Below are 21,688 nucleotides of genomic sequence, written 5' to 3'. Positions count from 1 at the left end.
CCTCTGTGAACGACAGCCGCTGTTGTTAACGGGGATTTTATCGTTATTTCTTCACAACCCTCATCACCCAAGATCAGGGTTCCCCTGGACTCAAGCTCGCTGAACCTCGGGGTCACGTCCTCTCGGCCCCCTACTATAGGCTGACTCCCAAGCTTCCCTGTCAGAGGAGCGTCTGGACCCCCGACCCGGGGACAGCCCCCACTGCACTGTGGTGTGTGGGAGGGGCTGAGGGGGTTGGGCTAACTCCTCAGGGTGGATGAGAGGGTGGACAGAGCGAGGCCAGCTGGGGATGCAGTCAGCGGAGGTCAGCAGGGAAGATGAAGGTCCCATCAGCTGTGAGACCCCGGGTGAGCGGCAGGCCCTCTCCGAGCCTCAGTTTCTCCCCATGTGGCAAGGTGAGTACCACCCGGCTCCCAGAGTTCCCCCGAAATCCCAAGACATGACAGACACACACACGCTCAGTCCAGGGCAGGAGGCCCCACAAACGCACCACCCCAGGCTCCCACTTGTGTGGCCACACTCTTGCAGGGACAGCCGTCAGCTCCAGGAGCAGGTGGGGAAAGCTCGGTCTGGCCTCCCAGGAGCAGGGACGTGAGGCTCGGCCAGGGAAATCTCATTTGCAGCAGCTCATAAGCCCTGGCACGGGCTCTTCCCTGAGCCAGGCTGGCCAAGGCTCCCGGAGGTGTCATTGTCACCGTCCGTGTCAATGCCATTACTGAGGATTAGGAGGACGGAGGACTTCTGGGGCCCAGCCAGATCTCTCAGGCAGGCAGCCGCCTCACCCCTCACTGCTGGAACCCTAGCACCAGGCCAGGAACTCCGCCCTCAGGGACAAAGTCTGCCACCCCCTGGGGAAGAGACTCAAGGCGGGGGTCTGAACACTGGTCTTGTCACCGCCTGGAGCTCCCTGGGCCTCAGTTCCTCGTCTGTAAAGTGGGAGGATTATACCTTCGCCATGGAATGACCGTTCGGTAAGTTAACTGTTTGGATTTCCAGCGCAATGAGCCCTTGCTTCAGGGCATGGATGGTGCGAGGAAGGGTCCTGGGATCGAATGCTGAGCTGTGTGACATCAGGCACATTCCCTAACTCCTCTGGGCTTCAGTCTCCTGGCCTCTAAGATAGTCATATACCCTTTGTCCAATGCTCCTTTGTGTCTTGACATTTGACGTTCCTTGAATCTGATATCAACCCCACACAGCTGGCGCTGTCAGCCTCATCGTACAGATGAGGAGACGAAGGCTCTCTCCTCCCTGGCTTCCCTCCAAAGAGCTGGGACCATGGCAGGGGCGGGACATACACTGGACCAGTCTACTGGGTTTTCTGCCCCTGTCAGAGGAAAGGTGCAAGGGGGAGTTGTCCACAAGCCTCGAGAGACTTCGATGTTTCCATCAATCAGGAAGTACTGATTCCAGGCCAGCTGCGCTCCTCAAACCCCTAGGCACACTCCCACCCCAGGACCTTTGCTCTTCTCTCTGCCTGGAATGTTCTTCCCCCAGAATCCCCATAATCCACTTCACTGAGATCTCTGCTCAATCGCTCCCTACCCCTGACCCCTGCCTTCTCTGGCCCCCCAGTCTGAGATAACTCACTCTTCACCCAACCCAGGCTTCAGTCCCCTGACAGCAGCCAGCACCACCTGATGTCACTTAGTTCATCATTGCCCTGCCTTGCCCCATCCCCAGAAGAGCAAAGCAGGATTTGACCTTGTTCCCTGCTGTAACCCCCATGTCTAGAACAGGGTCAGACATACAGCAGGTTCTCGGGACGTGCTGTGTGGAATGAGAGCTCCAGGCTAGGGATGCGAGGGAGATCCTGGAGCCCCTGACTTCACTGAGTCAGAATCTTCAATATCAGAGGGAGAAGCCTCCCTGTGATGGGGCACAAAATGTACCGAGCCTTCCTTTTGGCCTCACCACCCTCCTTATGCCTCCCATTTTATAGGCAAGGAACTGAGACTCAGAGAGGTGCAGTGATGCGCCCAAGACCACACAGCCAAGAACCCAGGCCAGCCTGAGCTCGTGGAAGCAGCAGACTTTCCAAGGCTCCTCCCTGGGAGATGTCCCGTCACCTGCCGACCTCCAGTGACAGGGCTCTCAGCACCCACCTGAAGCTACTGGTTCTCCTTTTTTTTTTTCCCTTTGCTCACTGCAGCCTCCACCTCCCGGGTTCAAGTGATTCTCCTGTCTCAGCCTCCCAAGTAGCTGGGACTACAGGCACGCGCGATCACATCCAGCTAATTTTTGTATTTTTAGTAAAGATGGGGTTTCACCATGTTGGCCAGGATGGTTTCCATCTCTTGACCTTGTGATCTGCCCGCCTCGGCCTCCCAAAGTGCTGGGACTACAGGCGTGAGCCACCGTGCCCGGCTTTTTTTTTCTTTTTTTTTTTTTTTTTTTCAGACAGTCTAGCTAGCCGTCACCCAGGCTGGCATGCAGTGGCACAGTCTCAGCTCACTGCAACCTCTGCCTCTCAGGCTCAAGCAATTCTTGTGTCTCAGCCTCCCGAGTAGCTGGGACCATAGGCTCACGCCACCACGCCCAGCTAATTGTTTTGTATTTTTGGCAGAGATGGGGCTTTACCATGTTGCCCAGGCTGGTCTTGAACTCCTGAGCTCAAGTGATCCACCCACCTACACCTACTAAGGTGCTGGGATTACACCCAGCCATCGCACCCGGCCCTGATTCCCTTCTTGAACAGCTACGATTGCTAGAAAATTCTTCTATTACAAAGCCAAGACTGGCTCCTTGTGCTTCTGTTCATGGCTGCCACCTTACTCTCTGGAGCCACTAGGGACAAGGCCAGTACCCCATAAAGACCCTTCTGACATCTGCTGGTCTGTTATCGCTCTGTTTATACAAGCTAAACAGCACCGCGTCCTCTACCTGCTCTTCTACGCTATGGTGTCAAGTCCCTCCTGCCCTTCGGTACAGCTGCCCTGGTCACGCTTACTGTCAAGGTCCCTCTTACAATGTGTTGCCTGGAACCAAGCACCAGTGCCAATGCGTTCGGAGCAGGATCAGCTCCAGAGGCCTCCACCTCCCTCGGCTGGGCTCCCTGCTTCTGTTCATGCAGTGACAGTAAGGAGGGACCAGCGTCATGTCCTCACCTTGCCCTAGATGTCAACCAAACCCCCAGGCCCCTTCACACACACGGCCAGGCAGCCCTGGTGCCCTCTCAAGGTCCTCGGGCAGCTCTGGGCAGTATCTGTTTAGGTCTCTTCCAAGGTGCTGGGTGTTCATCCACCCCCATTCAATCATGTCTTGTTAGTCTCAGCCCTGCACACCAGCTGCTCTGGGTCCCGGGGGAGCTGGCTCCTGCCCCTCACTGCCTTGGCACCTGCTCCGGGCTCTGTGTCATCCTGCACTGGGTGAGCAGGCCATGACTGCATCTGTGTCACAGGGAAACAGGGACCAGGCCCAGGCGAGGGGCCCTGCCTGCAGTTTAGCCCTGGGCTGGGTGAGGCATGCGGCCCAAGCAGCCGCACACTGCCCATGTTTCTTACGCGTTCCACGTATATTCCCTGAACACCTACTATGCGTCTGGTCCTGGGGCAGACAGATTTGCCTCCCCTTCACTAAGCTGCCTTCTTACTCAAAAGAGCTTAACAAGAACGACACAGCACCAACAGCTGACAGCCAAGGCGTCAGGGGCTCTGCAAGGCCTTGGTGCTTGGGACGCGCATCTCCAGGTGTAACCTCATCCAAAGAAGGGGCTTGGGGCTGGGCCGCTGGGCCCAGTGTGACCTCGGGCAAGTCAGCACCTCACTTCCCTGGGCCTCAGTTTCCTCATCTGTTTGGAGGAAAACCACAGTACACGCATGTCTCTGGTTTGCTGAGCCACCCCAAAGCCCTGTCACCTGCCCACCGTGTCACCACCCATGGCTCACCTGGTCCCCGTGCTTCCCCTGCTCACAGGGTGCCACAGTCATCTTTAGTACCTACTCCGTGTCCAAGCCTTGGTGGAAGGAGAGAGGCAGGGGGTGAAGGGTTTTACCAAAGGGCTTGGCCTTGGCAAACCACCCCATGGCCCGACAGGAGAGGCCTGAGCCTGGTTCTGGGGGCAGCTGTAACCGCACGGCCCGTGAGCAGGGCCCACTCCCTGGCAAACCCCCACCCCAGCCCACCCACCACCAAGCACCTGGGGACAGCATTGTCCCACAGCCAAGAATGACCGATGACCTGTGTTTAAAAACCCACCTCCTGGCTTTCCCAGAATTCTCCAGGCTACTCGAGACTGCCTCCCTCACCCGCTCTCTCCCCAGCCTGGCCTTTACCTCTCCTCCCCTGGATCCCACCTCCTCCATGGACTCTGCCTCTCACACCTGACCCCACCTCCCCCACCTGACCCCTGGCCTCACCCCATTTGACCCCACCTCCTCACCCCCCACGACCTCTAGCCACTCCCCACTTGCCCTTGCCTGACCCTGCCTCCCCCACCTGACCCTGCCTCCCACACCCGACCCCTGGCCTCTCCCCACCTGACCTCAATTCTCACTCCCGACCCCTGGCCTCTACACCTGACGCCAATTCCCACTCCCGACCCCTGCCCTCTCCCCACCTGACGCCAATTCCCACTCCCGACCCCTGCCCTCTCCCCACCTGACGCCAATTCCCACTCCCGACCCCTGCCCTCTCCCCACCTGACGCCAATTCCCACTCCCGACCTCTGCCCTCTCCCCACCTGACGCCAATTCCCACTCCCGACCCCTGCCCTCTCCCCACCTGACGCCAATTCCCACTCCCGACCCCTGCCCTCTCCCCACCTGACGCCAATTCCCCACTCCCGACCGCCCTCTCCCCACCTGACGCCAATTCCCACTCCCGACCCCTGCCCTCTCCCCACCTGACGCCAATTCCCACTCCCGACCCCTGCCCTCTCCCCACCTGACGCCAATTCCCACTCCCGACCCCTGCCCTCTCCCCACCTGACGCCAATTCCCACTCCCGACCCCTGCCCTCTCCCCATCTGACCCCTGCCCTCTCCCGACTTGACCTTCGCCTCCCCAACCGGCCCCTGCTGGCCCCCTCAGCTGCAGCCCCTGGGCACTACTCACCAGTGTCCACTGGACCCGCTCTTTCACCAGTGCCTGCGCAGCACGGCTGCCTCTGCCTGCATGGCCTCCATTCATTCATTCAATAAACATTTATGGAGCACCTACTATGTACCAGGCGCCGGCTAGGCCCGCCCTCCTGGCTCTGCCTCCTCCACCTGCTCCTCCTCCAGGGTCCCAAGGGGCGGACGCTTCCCTGCCCTCCAGCACCCTCAGGGCTGTCCCAAGACAGGGGCAGTGCATGTGGGGACCCCAAGGGGGAAGTGGAGGCTCCAGTGGCGGAGAGCGAAGCCCCCTGAGAGGTAGCCCGGGGAGGGATGGGTGGCCACGGACAAGATAAGAGGCTTCAGTGCTTGCACCGGCTGGGCCTCCGCACTTCCCATATGAACTCATTTGATCCTGGGCCAACTTTAAACGTCTTAAAAGCACTATCACTATTCCCACTTTGCAGATGAGGAAACTGAGGCCTCACAACTGCTATGCAGTGGCTTCCAGCCTCCACGGCCCCAGGCTCTGTTCAAGAGCTGCTGTGGGATCCTGTTTCATCTGGATGGTGGTTTTCACATTTTTTTTAAATCAGTTGCCAATATTGAAAACTTGGCAGATTTTATTTCAAAAATTCTCATTTCTGGAATCCACTGAGATACAGGGAAGATCTGGCTTCCCTGGGGCTGCATCCCTGGAGGGACAGCAGTGGCACCGGCCGGGGTGGCGTCCAACCTTCTCCCTGCCTCTCTGGCTTAGGTGGCCAGCTGACCCCCGCACACTGGAGTTTATGAGGTCAGCAACAAGGGGACACCAGCGTGGGGACAAGTAGAACCCCAGTCTGTCAGGGGTATTCCTGCGAGCCTCTCAGCCTGGGACCCAAGGGTGCCCCAATCCCTGCCTCCTGTACTTGACCCCTGCCTGACCTCGAGCCCCCTCCCCTATCCTCCTGACCCACGGCTCCTGGGTTTTAGCACCAGGATACTAACAGTGTGGATCTGTCATTCAGGGAGGGAGGTCTCCAACTATGAGTCTGGGGTTCAAGGGTTCTAGGATGTATCTACCATTTATTTGGTCCTAAAAGTCTCCTGTGTCTTGGCCACTGTGGGTCACCAGTTCTACAGGACTTTAAGCTGTCCTGACCCTCCGACAGCTTCCCCTTGGCTGCAAGCAGCCCCACTGGGGAGAGGTCCCCAAGCCAAGGGAGCTCCCACACAGCCACCCCAGGCCCACCTGCCACCCTGTGGGGCCCACTTTTCCACTGCCAACAACCCTGCCTGGGTCAAGTTTGGGGCTCCTACTGGGATTTGGGGGTTACCCTCTCCCAAACATTATTCCCACCCCACAGAACGCTGCCAGCCGACCGAGCCTAGGTGCTGTTTCCAGGCATGGCCACTGTGGACACCAGGAGACCTGAGTTCCTGAAGTCACACCACAGTTCACCAAGGGGCCCTGGGGTTTCTGGAATGGCTCCTTGGTCCCACCCCTCTCCCCACGGACTTAGGATCCCCTCACTCTGCTCACCTGGGACTGGAACACCTGCCTGCCACGCCCCAGCCCGTCCCTACCAGGGCCCAGCACCCAGGGTCCTGGAGCCCTCTAGGCCCAGGCTGAGAAACCCCTCCTCAGGCCACAGCCCACTCAGCTTCTGTCGCTTCAGAACCTCTAACCAGGCAGTCGCAAGGGGTCACTATGGACACTACCTGGGGTGGCCCAAATTCCCTCCCCCCGGCCCTGAGACCAGCTTTCTCTAGAGCAGGTGGGAGGGTCCAGGCCAGACTGACGGCCGCCTCTGAGGCCACAGGGGGCCTGCAGCTGCAGCATCAGAGAACAAGGAGGCTCTGTTAGTGCAGAGGGGTCGACACCGAGCCCCGGAAACTCCCCGGGGAGGGCCGCCCCAGGACTGCCGGCTGGGCAGAAACCACAGCCCGAACGTGAGGCTATCTATGTGACAGCTCCTGCGTCCACCAACTCCGCGTGGCCAGTCCACCAAGACCGGACCTCCCTAATGTGCTGCCAAAGTGCAGGGTCCACATTCAGCTGGAATCCAGGCTAGGCCACCTCACCCGCATGGTCCTGGCAAGCTAATCTTTCCTGGGTCTCAGTTTCCTCTTCTGTAAAGTGGGACAAGAAGGGCACCAGCTCAGAGGGCTGTGGAGGGGATGGCCACAGGCCAGGGTCTGGGCAGGGTCACAGCTGCAGGAAGCTGCCTCCTGCAGGTATCGCTGTGGGGGCCTGGCACGTGGCACCGTGGCACATGCCAGGCAGGCAGGCAGGAGGACCTCATTACCCACCGCAACAATGACAGTGAGGAAGGATGGGGCCTGGCCTGACAATGTCTTCCTTTCAGTCCTGAGGGCAACACACCCCTCTTTGCCTCTGTCCCTGTCCTCTTTCTGAAGTCCAGGCCCCCCCAACAGCCTGCTCCCACCCCCGCCTTCAGCCTGTTCCCCGGCCTCGGTTTCTCTCCCATTGCCAAAGCACAATGGCTGTTATAATTAACGAATTATCTCAGTGTGACAGCTGTGGTCCTTTGAAAATTAGCTTGAATAACAAGATCCTGGTGTATGGTAATTTCTTATCCTCTTTCTCCCCCTTTCTCTCTCCCTCACTTCAGCCTTGTCATGCATGCAAATGTTTTTCCCCTTTTCCTCCTTCCCCAACACCTTCCCCTCTGTAGCCGCCTCGTCCTCCTCAGGAGGGTAAGGGATAGACTAAACTTCTGCCTTTGGGTGAAAAGATGCAGGAGCTGACCCTCCTGGGCACCTCATCCGCGCCGGCACCAGGCACAGCGCCTGACACGTCGCCTTCTGAAATCTCCCCGCAGACCTAAGTCCTACCACCTCCTTCCTGGGCTGGGGACCTGCAGCTCTGCTTTCCCGTGACCTCCCAGGCTGCAGCCCCTCGGGCTCCTCTGCTTGTACGCTAAGCAGTGGCCTCCCCTGATGTCCTGGTCCCTGCTCACTGCCTTGCCTTTCTCAAACCTGCTTCCTCCTCCCCTACCCCAAGAGCCCCTCAACCCCTCCCAAGGCTTCTAATGTCAGCCCCAGGCTGACCACACCCAAACCACCATACCCAGCTGCCTCCTGGGCCCTTCTCTGGCACCTGAAACTCACTCATCCATGTCCACCTCCATGACTGGACTCATCTCCCACAGCCCCTTCCCCATCCTCCCTGCTTCTCTCTCAGTTCCCAGACCTGTTGAGAGGCACCCACACCTCCCCAACTGCTCCTACTCCCGCCTTGGTGCCACTTCCTCCCCCTACTGCTCCTGCTGGTCTCTCTACCTCCAACCCTACCTCCCCACTCCATGCCCCCTCCACCCAGCAGAAGACGAGCTTTCTAGAACGTCAACCTGAGCATGGCACTCCCTGCCGAAAAGTCTTCATTGGCTCAGGCTGATCTGGGAAAATTCCAACAGCATCCAGAGCCCAACCCACGTGGTCCTGCGGGAGCCACTGCCTGTTCTGCCCTCCTACCTGCCTGCCTTCTTCCCACCTGGCTGGGGGCTCTCCTGTGGCTCCTCACAGCCCCCTGCCCTTCCTCCATCACAACCGGAATCATAACTGCTGCTGTTACCCCTGGACTGAGTTCCCCGAGGAAGGGTCCTGCTTCTCCCAGTAGGTGCTCAATAAATATTTGTTCATGGCTGAGTGAAGGAGGCCAGCTCGCCACCCTCATATAGATAAGGAAATCGAGGCTCCCAGTAATTCATGACTTGCTCAGATCACACAGTTCATGCAAAAGACAAAACCAGGATTTGAACCAGGTCTGTGACTCCGGTGCTGGGCTCTTCTGCTCCCTGGGGAGGCCGGGGAGGAGTCAGCGTTTGCACAGATCTCAGGGGGACTTGAGTCTCCCTCCAGCCTCAGTTGGGCAATAAAGAGACCAGCTTCTAGCCTAGGCTGTCACTCCCTTGAGTTTGACCTTGGACTAGCCACATGACTCTCAGGACCTCAGTCTTCTCATCTGTAAAGTGGGAAGGAGCCCCGCCTCACTCTGTATCCCAGAGGGCGGCTGCTAGGGCAGAAACTCAGGTCTTGGAGAAAGCCAGTCCTGCTAACATCTGGGATTTTCCTGACCTCGCCCTCCAAACCCAACTGCATCGCCCTTGGCAGGCACCCCCCAGAGCTTTATGGAGGGGGTCCCCAGGATGGGAGAGGTCACAGAGAACAGGAACCCTTTCAGTGGGAGGTAGTGGGAGAAGCATGGGGGGCTTGGGAGTCAGATCGTGACCTTGGGCAAGAGCTTCCTCTCCAAGCTCGGCGTCCTCCTCTGTGAATTGGGGCCGCAATGAGGACTAACGTACACAGTGCCTGACACAGTGCAGGAGCTGCCAAGGCCCCACGGCTGCAAGGTTCTATGGGAATGTGATCCTGAAGTGTGCCCCAGAGAGGGAGAGAGAAGAGGGTGAGACAGAGCAGGACCAGCTGTTCCTGACTCGCCCTCAACAGCCCACAATGGCTCTCACTGGCCCCAGAATAGAGCTCACGCCCTGACCTATGGCCCTAGAACCCCTCTCTCCCCTCTCTAAGCTCACACCCCACCATGTCCTCTCGCAACCCTATGGAATTGGAGCCATGCCCACACCCACGTCCACCAGGCCGTTACTCACTGGCCATTAGCTGGTCCTAACCCTACGACCCATTCCCACCTGTCCCCATCCCCCGGGCCCAGACCTTATGCCTCCTCCTCTGAGAAGCCTTTGGAGATCTCCCTTCTGCAGGGTGACCCCCCTGCTCTGCCCCCACAACCCCGAGGTATAGCCCTTGGAATCCTGGATGGGTCCTAGAGATCACCTCCCCCATTTTACAAGTGGGGAAACTGAGGTACGGATGAGGAACAGCAGCTCTCCAGTGATGCACTTGAACCCAGGTCTCTGCTGCGTCCAGCCCGCCAAGCAGCTTCTCTCCTGGTGCTGAGCTGTTTAGCCCTTGCCTGTCTTCTCCACGCCCCGCCCCGCCCGGAGCTACCTGAGGACAGGACCCCATCTTCCTCTCTGCGCCCCTCCCCCAGTGCCCAGCCTAAGGCCTGGCGCATAGTAGGCACTCAGTAAATGTCTGTTGAATTGAATTGCGCTCAGGGCGGCCAGTCGTCTCTGCTCTGTAAGAAAAGCATAGAGTTAGTGGAGCTCTCCCCAAGACCAGAGGGTAGGAACCAAGCTGGTGGGGTGAGAAGCCTGGCCTGCCCCAAGGAGCCCACGGGCCCTGGGGAGGGGGCCTGGGAAGCTGGAACATTCAGACTTAGATGAGTCTGAATTCTGCCCCAATAGGCAGCATGGCTCTGGTAAGTCACGCTGCGGCAGGGCCTCACTGGCCTCATCTGTCAAATGGAGATGACACTCCGGTCCCTCCAGGCTCTGAGGACTGCTTGTGATGAGGACCAGAGAGATGTGAGGAGTATAAACAGCGACCCCCAGCTCACAAGCATGGAGTGCCCAGTGCCAGACACTGGAGAGTCGGGTGCGAGTGATGCCCATTCTACAGATGAGGAGACTGAGGCTTGGAGAGGGGCCTGGCTTGCCCAAGGCCACACAACCCGTGCATTGATCTCATGCTGTACACACGGCCTCCCTGCCAAGCCAGAAGGAAACAAGGCGCAAAAATGAACCCCAGATGAAGAAGCTGAACCCACCAAAGGGTGGCCCAACCCTCACCCAGGCTGGCAAAGATTCTGCAGGCAAAGGGCCCAGCGTGAGCCCCAGAGCCGTGAAGGGAAGGGTGAGAAGCCGCCTTCTCCCCTCCCCATGGGGGTGAGCTCTGATTCCACAGCCCCCCAGAGGGTTCAAAGGCGTCCTCAGATCCAGAGGCTGCAAAGGCCTGGGCAGGCCTGGGTGTTAATCTAGAACAGTAGAGACTATAAATACATGGCCGGGCTGGACACTGCAGGGCAGCCGACCTGGCACAGTCAAGACAGAGGCTCTAACCCCAGCCCTGCCCCCTCCCGCCACCCCTCTCCCTTCTGGGCCTCGCTTTCCTTGCTTGTCAACAGCAGGCTGCTCCCCGACCATGACTGCCAGAAGGTTCTTTACCCAGCAACACACAGTTTTCTGAACCCAGCCAGGCTGGCCCAGGGGGAGGCCCTGGAGGCCCAGGCAGAGACCTGGGAGAAGAGAAGGATGTACAACAGGATCACCCCGGATCCCTGAGACAATCAAGTGAGGGGCTTGGCTACACCCCAGCTCACCGGCCCGGAGCTGAGAAGAGGCAGAGAAAGGAGCCTAGAAGGCAGCCATTCATTCATTCCCTCCCTCTTCGTTCAAACAGCCATTCTGTGGGAACTGCCTCCGGTGAGCGGAGGACTCATAGCCAAAGCCAGGCCGTCTGGTTGGGGCTCTGGTGGGGAAGACAGGGAGATGAATGAGCGTGTCTTTCCTTATCCATCCAAGGCTGTGTGGCGGCCGTCCTCCGGCTACTGACGCCCATCCCAGGTCGCATGACAGGGACACTGGTTTTACATCCAACTTCTGCCTGGACCATGGCCTCGTAGAGGACAGGGACCAAGTGTGGACAGTCTCACTCACCCTGTAAACCCAGGGCCCGGCCCCATCCCCAGCAGGCTCTCTGTACACGTCCACGGCTGAAAATCACCCTGGGAACACAAGAGAGCCACCACGCACAGGGCCATGACATGGGCCCAGGGACAGAGGAGCACACCGCACTGGCACCCGCTGTGTGCCAGGCCCTGCACACTTCACACATCGCAGCCACACTGTCATATGAGGGAACTGAGGCTGAGAAACGACAAGAGACATGCCCAAGAGCTCACGGCCCAAGAGCCCAAGAGCTCACTCGTGGGCCCGGTGCCCACAACTCCCCAGATATAAGTCCAGCTGATGCAGCAGACTGCGCATCAAAAGGACGGTGTCTGGGACTCCCCGAAGGCCAAGCATAGGTGAACAGACAGCGTCCCACTTCCTCATCAGAGCCTCAAATCAACCCCGAGCAGCAGACAGACCTTTACATGACAGGGAGAGAAACTGAGGCTCTGGGAGATGACCCTGTCCCCAGCCCCAGGCCTGGCAAATACTGGACAGGCCCTTCCCAGGGAGTGCGTGCATCCCACATCCTCTGAGACTCAAGGGGAAGGGATGCAGACCTGGGCCCAGGCCCAACTCTTGCCCTCGCTTGGCTGGGTGACATGGGCAGTGACCGGCCCCCTCAGAGCTTTGGTTTCCCCAAGAACCATCTCCTCCGCCCCACATAGCTGCTGCAAGGAGGAAAAGGATAACCAATGAGCGATTCCCCTTTATAAACTGTAAAGGGCCATTCATCTTTCTTCTTCCTTATCGCTGTCAGTGCAACAGAAGCACCGTTCCCACCTTAAGGGAATTTAACTGCTACTGTTACACTTTCCTTGGCCCTCCTCAACCAATTCTCCGCCCTCATCTCTAAAAAGGCTGACCCGTGTTTGTGAGATGCTCACAATGAGCCCACCCTTGTTAAGGGATTCTCTCACATTTCATCTTCAGGATACTAGGAACCAGTTTTTTATTGCCCAGGCTGGAGTACAGTGGCACGATCTGGGCTCACTGCAACCTCCACCTCCTAGATTCAAGGAATTCTCCTGCCTCAGACTCCCGAGTAGCTGGGACTACAGGCGCGCACCACCACACCCAGCTAAATTTTTGGATTTTTAGTAGAAATGGGGTTTCACCATGTTGGCCAGGATGGTCTCCATCTCTTGACCTCGTGATCCACCGACCTCAGCCCCTCAAAGTGCTGGGATTACAGGCGTGAGCCACCGTGCCCGGCCAGAAGCAGGCATTATTTTTCTTCCCATTCTGCAGATAAGGGAAATAAGGCTCTCAGAGATTAAGTGACGCCCCCAAGATCACATTGCAAGAAAGTGAGCGTGCTCCCCACGCCACTGTATATTTGCCCCCACATATCTGTATGTTCCACTCTCAGTGGCTGCTAGAACCCTCTGGTTGGTTAATGCCCATCTGTTCCCCAGTTTATCCGACTTCCCAGATGTATGTAATATTCATATTTCCATCAGCAACAGCTCACACACCCCTTTCCAAGGCCTTCAGGAGCTCCATTAATCATTCAGACACACCTGCATATTCATTAACTTCCGAATTAATACAGGGTCCCTTATTACTTCAGTCCTGCTGCCTGCATTAAAGACACTTCAACTTCATTCATTATTAAACTCCCCTGATAAATGATCACACCCCTCCTTCACAGAAGGGGACAGCACCCAGGCCCCGGAGCTGGCAGGCCTGCTCCCAGTGACAGCTGCTGTGTGACCTTGAGCCAGGCCCTCACCCTCTCTGAGCCTCCTGCATGTTTACCTTGTAAAATCAGGCAAAGGATGGTATCTGACCACCACCTGGCCTCATCAAGGTGGCCCTGTCTCATCCTTTGTCCTTTCTCTGCATGTCTTTCTTGGACTCACATAATCCCTCCTCAAAACAGAAGTCGATCCTCTCTGGGGTTCTCCTTACGCTCCCCCATCAACAGCCTCCACTAGCACCTGGACCTGGGCCTGGGCTTTGCAGTCTATGGGCCTCAGGTCCTGGCACTGGCCCATCATCTTGAGGGCGGCATCACTGGGCTAACTGAGCTTGGGCTTGGGCAGACGATGACAAACGTCCCAAAACAGAGAGGACACCTGACACCCCCCAACCAGTTGCTGGACTCCAACTGCCACACAATAATATCGATGATGACAACAGTAATAGTAATAGCACCCAGCACTTACTGAGCCTGGACCATGCACCAGGCCTTGCGCCAAGTCCCACACTGTCCCATCCTTAGATCAACCTCCACTTAACAGATGGGAAAGCTGAGGCCAGTGAGGTCAAGTCATCTCCCTAAGCAAGGCTGGAGCTGGCTCTGCACCCAGGCCTCTCTCACTCGGGGTCCTCAGGATGTCCCCATCACATGTGCCACCAGGAGGCCCCGGCACTCGGCCACCCTCTTGCCCTGGCTCCTTCCAGCACCTTCTTCCCAAGCTCTTCCTTTATAGGCCCGATCTCTGCCTAATGGAGCGGCAGGTGACACGGAATGGGTCCCCCATTCGCTGGCAGATGCCCCAATCCATCTCCATTATGCCTGGTGCTAAGCAGCGCCACAAATGAAGCAAGATGATGCCACTGCCAGCGTCACTCCTGCTGGCTCTGACCTGCCTGCCGCCTCCACCCAACATGCACACCAGGCCGCAGGGCCAGGACTGATGTCCACAGGCCCAGCTGCCACCTCCTACAGATGCCAGGAGGGAGGCTTTGCTCCTGGCCCCACTGGCTGTGTGACTGTGGGCCCCTTACTTAACCTCTCTGTGCCTCAGTCTCATCCTCCGAATTACACCTGACTCCATCCTTCCCCTCGTCTTTCATTTCCCATCCATCTTGACACTTCTCCAGGCCACACACCTGCGTGTCCACTGCTGTCCCTCAGTCCAAGCTTGTCTGGATGGCAGAACCACTTCCCAGGGTCTCTAGTGTACCCCAAGGTCCTCCCCTTCCTCTGCTCGGCTCGCTTGCTGTCTTTTGTGGACTCACCGACGCCTCTTTCTTAACTCCCTTTCAGCCACTTCCACAGTTCCCAGGCTAAAGCCAGATGTTCTCCTGAAGGTCAAGGCCCTTCAAGGGCCTGGTCCAGCCACCTGTTCCAGGCTCCCTCCTGCCCTCCTCCTGGGCAGCCTCACCTCTCTCAGGGTGACTCCTTGGTGAGTGTCCGGCCCCCCCGGACCGTCGGGGGCCGCAGTGGCCAACACAGTGAGTCCTCCCCTGCAGCTTCCGCCCCCGGCACACAGTACGCAGAGCGATCCCACAGCCTGAAGGAATGCCTCCGTCGAGTGCAGACAAAAATTTCATCCCACGGGCCGTGGTGACTGTCAACAGTGCCTCATACGCTGTAAATGAAGAACTCTTCACTCCTCGCCTGGGACTGAGCACTGGGTTGGCTGCCACAAACTCAACACCCTCCCCCGAGCTTACAGGATGTCAAGATAAAGATTATCAGGCTGGGCACGTGGCTCACACCTGTAACTCCAACACCTTAGGAGGCCAAGGCGGGTGGATCACGAGGTCAGGAGTTCAAGACCAGCCTGGCCAACATAGTGAAACCCCATCTCTACTAAAAATACAAAAATTAGCTGGGGAAGGGGGCACACGCCTGTAATCTCAGCTACTTGGGAGGCTGAGAGGCAGGAGAATCATTTGAACCCAGGCGGCAGAGGTTGCAGTTAGCTAAGATCGCGCCACTGCACTCCAGCCTGGGGGACAGAGTGAGACTCTCTCTCTCAAAAAAAAAAAAAAATTAAATTAAATAAAGATTGTTGGATTAATTTCTCAGATGAGAAGACGGAGGCTCAGAAAGACGAAGTGGCCTCACCACATCACAGTTGGTAAGTGGTGAGGCTGGGATTCAGACCTGGCTCTGCCTGTGCCTGGTTCCGGCAACCAGAAGAAACGTCCTAGAAGTAGTCAAGCAGCATCCATCGAGTGCCAACCACACGCCAGCCCCAAGTAGGCATTTACATCAATCACTTCATGAAACCCCCTCCACGGCCCTGCGAGACGGGCACTGTTTTTCCACCCATCTGAGACACGAGGGATCAGGCCCAGAGTAGTGAAGCCACTTTCCAAAGGGCACACAGCTAAGAAGGGACAGGGTCTGAGACACACCAAGGTGTTGCCCCTTCTAGCTCTGCCCAGATCTCCTTCCCAGCCTCCTCTGCTGTCAGGGGCACTCTGGGGGAGAGAAGTGCCCCTTGGCTGGCTCTGCAGCAGCCAGGAGTGGTGCAAAGCCCTTCTCTACCTGGGCCTTGGCTTCCTCACCCACGGGGGGCGGTGTGGACAAGACAACCCGGAGATCCTGTCAGCACTGGCACAATATCCGTGCGTCCATGGGCCCTCCACACACCAGGCTCTGGGCTTGGCACCGTGGGTTGCAAAGACCTGCAAAAGCAGTGTCTGGTGTGTAGGGCATCACCAAGGGAGGCCCAGGGTGGGAGGGGCAGGGAGCCACCTGTTCAGGGCTCAGGGGACAAGCAGGGTACAGGTCTCTGTCTGCTGTCAACACAAGCACCACAGAGCCAACAGGAAGCCAGAACAAGGGTCATGGACACAGCTGAGCCCCTAGACACGAAGCTGGTGATTAAGTGAGAGGCTCAGCACCTCTGAGGACCTGCTACCACCCAAGAGGGCTGGAGACCCCTGGAAGGGCTGCACCCAGCTAACCAGACATTCTACATCCAATGAGCACCCGGCCTAGGAATTCAGGCACGCCGTGGAAAAGACAAAGACAAGCCAGGAACTTACAGACAGACAAATGCACCGGAGACTTCAACATTTAAAGAAAGCTTCCTGTGAATTATTTTATAAACTAAGTATCAGCCTCCAATTCCTCATCAAAAGCTTGAATTCAGATTGGGTCTGCCGAAAGTGAGCCAACACTCCTGGCTTTCCAGGTACTTCTGTATTGCACGTCCCAAGGGTGGGACCAGGGCTGTGTCCCCACCATGTCCCCAGCCCCCAACATGAGGCCAGCGTGAAGAAGAGGCTCAGCAAATGCTGCAGAAGCCAACTCTGTTAGCAGACTCATTTCTAAACCCCAGGAGCAGAGCTGCTTGGGTGCCAGGATCCCCTGGCTGGCACACCTTGTGCCATCTACTTTCAGACCCTCTGGGGTACTTTGAAGGAGGTCAGAGCTGGTAGATCCCTTAGCACTATCCAGGGCCCCTGTCATGCAGCAGGTGAGGAAACTGAACCCAGAGAGGACAAGAGCCTTGAGCCCCATGGCCTCCCAGCCATGCCCCTTCCCCTTCCAGGCGCCCCCTTCCTGCCCAGACCCACTAACCACCGCTGCTCCTCCAAGCTCTGTCCTTGGCCTGTGGCGCCCTCATCTGCCCTCTCCTCCAGGGTGGCTGCATGCATGCCCCTGGCTGCTCAGATCGCACTCGGTCATGGCCACCACCGCCTGCCTGGTTGCTCAGGTCACAGATCCCAGCTTTCCCATCAACTCCTGCCTCTCCCACTGGAAGATGAAGATCAGACCAGCCTCCAAGTCCGTGCCAGGACAGGCCACTATCATCACTTGCCTGTCCCTCACAGGGATCTCCTTTTTTTCCAGCCGGAGGGAGCCTTCCACAGGGCAGCTCTGACGCTGTCCCTCCTGCTCAAAATCTTTCTAGGGCTCCCTGCAGCCCCAGGGCCAGAGACTAAGCTCCTTCTTGGTAAGTGACCACTAACACCGTGAACTCCTACCAGCTTCAGCTCGGGCATCACCTCCTCCAGGAAGCCTGCTTTGAATCCCTGGTCTGGCTTCACCACTCCACTCCACAGCACCCCCATGCTCACCAGCTCCAAGTGGCATCCCATTGAAGGGTCACTGTGTCCCCTCCAGAGGGCCAGGAAGCACGGCGTGCCCCTCTGTGTCCCCCCTGTGCCCTCAGTGAGAAGCCTGGCACAGAGAAGGCACCCAGGGAGTGAAAACTGAAAAAGCAAAAGAACCACATAGGCCCCCAGGCATGTAATTCCCAGCTGGCCTCCGTCTCCACTCTGAGTGTGCCCATTATGGCTGATGACAGCCAGGCCTCCCAGCTCCTTCTGGCTGCTGTGACCATCAGGAAGCCATCCAGTAGGATGGCCCCCATGCTGGCCCTGCCCTCAGGACAGTCTGGTCAGGCGGGTGCAGAGGGACAGAGAAAGGGGAGGAACGTGGACGGAGACCCTGCCAGGAGCCTCGCCTAGACCACAGGGTCAGCTGACATGGCTGGCCTTGTGGGAGCCCCGTGTGATCTTATCAGGGGACATGGGGCTCTCACTTCCAGATGAGGAAACTGAGGCTCCAAGAGCAAGCAGCTGACCTGAACCCAGAGATCGGCATTGGTCTCCTGCCCGCTTCTTCTTACATTGGATCCAGGAGCTTCCTAAGCGTGAGGAGGGAAACGAGTTTATCGGGCTGGGCATTTTACAGGCGTTCTGGGAGGCTGTGGGCACCCGGGAAAGAACACCAAGTCTGGGGTCCTCATAACCTGGACTCAGATCCTTGTTCGGTTCCCCTCCCAGATGTGCGGCCTCGGCAGCCTGCGCAGCTTCTCTGAGCCGATGTCTTCACTGGACCCCGGGGATGCGAGGCTGCCCTGCAGGGTTGCTGTGTTAAATGAGATGGTAAGGACACAGCCAATAACGGCCGAACATCTTCCAGGCCATGCTGCGGGTGGATTATTTCATCTAATCCTCACAGTGACTCCGTGAGGCTGAGTCTAACAGGGTCCCCATCTGACAGACAATGAAATGAAGGTGCTGGGGTCAAACACCTTACCCAAGCCCAGGCAGCTGTGGGTGGCAGAGCTAGCGCTCAGTCCCGGGTAGACCGTGCCAAGCACACGGAGGGCCTCACTAAACGACATTCTTTTTTGACTCCAACCTGCCCTTTATTCCTCAAAGGCCCCTGAATATACTGGCCCCCAGCCTGGCCTCTCCCTCCTGCGAGCCTTTGTAGGGACTGTTCCAGCCACCTGCTGTGTCTCTCCTTCCACTTCCAGAAAGCAAACCTCTCCCCTTTTACATTCTGATCAAATGCTCCCTCTTCCACTGAGCTGCCCTGGGCTCCACCACCCCGCTCCTCTCCGGCCCCTTCCCCCGACCCCAGTAAAACCCCCCAGCACAGCACAGCAGTCTCCTAACTGACTGTCACCTACCCTGCCTCAGCCCATCCTCTGCACAGCAGTGGAAGGAAGCCTCCTGCAGCACAGTCAGGTCGCCAGCCTGCTCTGAAGCCTCCGGTGCCTCCCCAGCTCCTTTGCTCCACAGTTTAGGCCTCTCGTGATCCGGCTGGGCCCTGTCTCTGCAATGTGCCCTCCAACACCATCCGGACAAACTGCTCCCCGCTTCACATACGCAGGCGTGCACACGCACGCATCTACACGTCACGTGTGCACACATGTACACCTCTCCAGCTGGTGCGGGATCTCCTAGGCTCCTCCCTTGCTTGGGCCCCTACCTCCACTCCTGCCCTATCCATCTTCCCACCTCCAGCCCCACCCCAGAACAGCACCTCCAAGAAACATGCCCCCCGATTCCTCAGCTCCCCCCACCAGCTCCTTCCTGCAGCACAGCATCCACATGGCCTGTTCCCAAACACACACGTGCTCCCTGCTGCTGGAAGACACAGCCTCCAGCCCTCTCCTGGCCCGGAGGGAGCTCAGGGGCCACTGGCCTCCTCCCCAGACTCCTGGATCCTCCCTCCCACTCCCAGACATGGGCACTTGAGCTTCTTACCCCTCTCTGAACTCGGAGAGGCTTTTCGCACCTCTTGGCCTTTCCCCTTGAGATTCCCAGGCCTGGAGTATCCTCCTGCCCCATCCCTGCCCAGTGAGTGCTGCTTCTCAGGCGGGACTCAAAGCTGCCTCCTACAGGAAACCTTCCAGCCCACCAGGCCTCAGCCACCCTGTAAGGACTGTAAGGACTGGCCGGCAAGTCTGCCCCTGTGGTGGGCTTCCTGAGGGCACGGATTCTTTTCACGCCCAGGCCCATACTGGCTCCCTGAGAACTGTCTGCTGAGGAAATACGCTCCCTCCTGTGCCGCCCCTGAGTGCCTGGAGGCAGAGCAAGCAAGTTCATCAGACCACGGAGACCACCAGCCCACCTCTCCCACCTCCACCGACCACGGAGACCCACCTCTCCCACCTCCACCGAGCCCCCCACATCGCACACCTGGACCACCGGCCCACTTCTGCCACCTCCACCGACCATGGAGACCACCGGCCCACCTCTCCCACTTCCACCGACCACAGAGACCACCGGCCCACCTCTCCCACCTCCACCAACCACGGAGACCACCAGCCCACCTCTCCCACCTCCACCGACCACGGAGACCACCGGCCCACCTCTCCCACCTCCACCGACCACGGAGACCCACCTCTCCCACCTCCACCGAGCCCCCCACATCGCACACCTGGACCACCGGCCCACTTCTGCCACCTCCACCGACCACGGAGACCACCGGCCCACCTCTCCCACTTCCACCGACCACGGAGACCACCGGCCCACCTCTCCCACCTCCACCGACCACGGAGACCACCGGCCCACCTCTCCCACCACCGACCACGGAGACCACCGGCCCACCTCTCCCACCTCCACCGACCACGGAGACCACCAGCCTACCTCTCCCACCTCCACTGACCACGGAGACCACCGGCCCACCTCTCCCACCTCCACCAACCACAGAGACCACCAGCCTACCTCTCCCACCTCCACCAACCACAGAGACCCACCTCTCCCACCTCCACCGAGCCCCCCGCATCGCACACCTGGACCACCGGCCCACCTCTGCCACCTCCACCGACCACGGAGACCACTGGCCCACCTCTCCCACCTCCACCGAGCCCCCCATGTAGCCCACCTGGGCCACCGGCCTCTGCCCTCACCGGCTGCTGGCTCCCATGAGATTGGAATAGTATCCAAAATCTTCCCAGACTTCACTTCTTCACCTCCCACCTCACTCACTCGCTCCAGCCACCACCTCCCCGCCATGGCCGCCTTGCTCCTCCTGGTGAATGAAAGAAGGAAGGGCTTGCAGAGCTTGACCAAATGCTTCCTCAGCATTCACTGAACCCTCAAACCAGTATCATCCACAAGGCACAGAGGAGGAAACTGAGGCACAGACAGGGGAAACAACTGCCCAAAGATACAGGGTGAGGCCTGCAACCACCCCCTCCCTGCCTCCGAAGACCAGGCCCTCCATGTCCCCAGCCCATGCAGCGGGTCCCCGGGAAACCGGGAGGGGCAAGGGGGTGCAAGGGAGAAGAATGTAAGGGAAGGTGGGGTTATTATCCTCCGAGGTCAGGGGCCTCAACCACCCTCCACTCCACTCAGAGATGCTGACCCACCCCCTCTTGTCTACCCCCATCCCACCCCACCCCGGTCCAATGAGACTTCACCTTCTGTCCACAGGCAGACTCCCACTGTGGACAGAGAGCTGCCCCCACTGACACGGGCCTGAGGGTAGCAGCAGGGGCAGCTGCCTCCTCCCCCCACCCCCAGAGGCCCCCACACCTGTGCCTGAGGGGCACCTCAGCCACCGGGAGGGCCAGGGCTGCCTGGGCAGGGCTGGGGCAAAGCCATCCTGGCATCTTAGGGCCTCCTAGCAGGTGCCTGGTGACAAAACCTGACAACGAAGAACCACAGCCTGGCAGAACTGGGAGAGCTTAAACCTCTTCGCTGTCACCCATTAGACAGATGGGAGCCTGAGGCCTGCAACAGTGCCAGGACTCCCCAAAGCCCCCTCAGCCTCCCCACCCACCCTCAGTGGGCACGCCTGCTGGGAGCAGCCCCTGAGCCCCTGGAGGGAAGGACACAGCCTCACTCTCCACCAGGGTCCCAGCACCCAGCCCAGAACAGGAGTTCAAGAGTTTCCTTGAACAAACAAAAGCGTGAGACAGTCCATGCCGAACACAGGCCCTGCCTTGCCTTCTTGTAGGGGGATATAAAGGTGGAGATCAAATGAGGGCATTAGCCTGAAAGTGCCTTCAAACCCATTAATCACTACACACCTGGAAGGGACTCGTAATCCCAAAGTGGCGAAAACGGACACAGGTTAAGTATTTCTTTCACTCATTCATTTCACACCGCGTCTCAAGTCCTGGCTCTGTGCCAAGTACTGGGGCAGGTGCAGGGGACTGGCAATGACCTCAAC

At 58.4% G+C, this 21,688-nt stretch overlaps 1 protein-coding gene across 4 annotated transcripts in view; it reads right to left on the bottom strand.

Moving 5' to 3' along the window:
• The window catches only part of ELFN2 (extracellular leucine rich repeat and fibronectin type III domain containing 2), a 76,553-nt gene that overhangs the window by 28,103 nt on the left and 26,762 nt on the right, over positions 1-21,688 (bottom strand). For 2 of the 4 annotated variants that reach the window (XM_050806184.1, XM_050806185.1), the window contains one exon: positions 5,055-10,139. The exons of the other annotated variants lie outside the window; for them this stretch is intronic. The gene's annotated coding sequence lies outside the window, so the exon portion shown is untranslated. The remainder of the gene's footprint in view (positions 1-5,054; positions 10,140-21,688) is intronic. 4 annotated transcript variants of the gene reach the window in all.

The sequence above is a fragment of the Macaca thibetana genome, chromosome 10 (assembly GCF_024542745.1).
Source record: "Macaca thibetana thibetana isolate TM-01 chromosome 10, ASM2454274v1, whole genome shotgun sequence".
Classification (NCBI taxonomy): Eukaryota; Metazoa; Chordata; class Mammalia; order Primates; family Cercopithecidae; genus Macaca; species Macaca thibetana.
The sequence above is the reverse complement of the archived record's forward strand: the minus strand, read 5'-3'. Positions and strand labels throughout refer to the sequence as shown.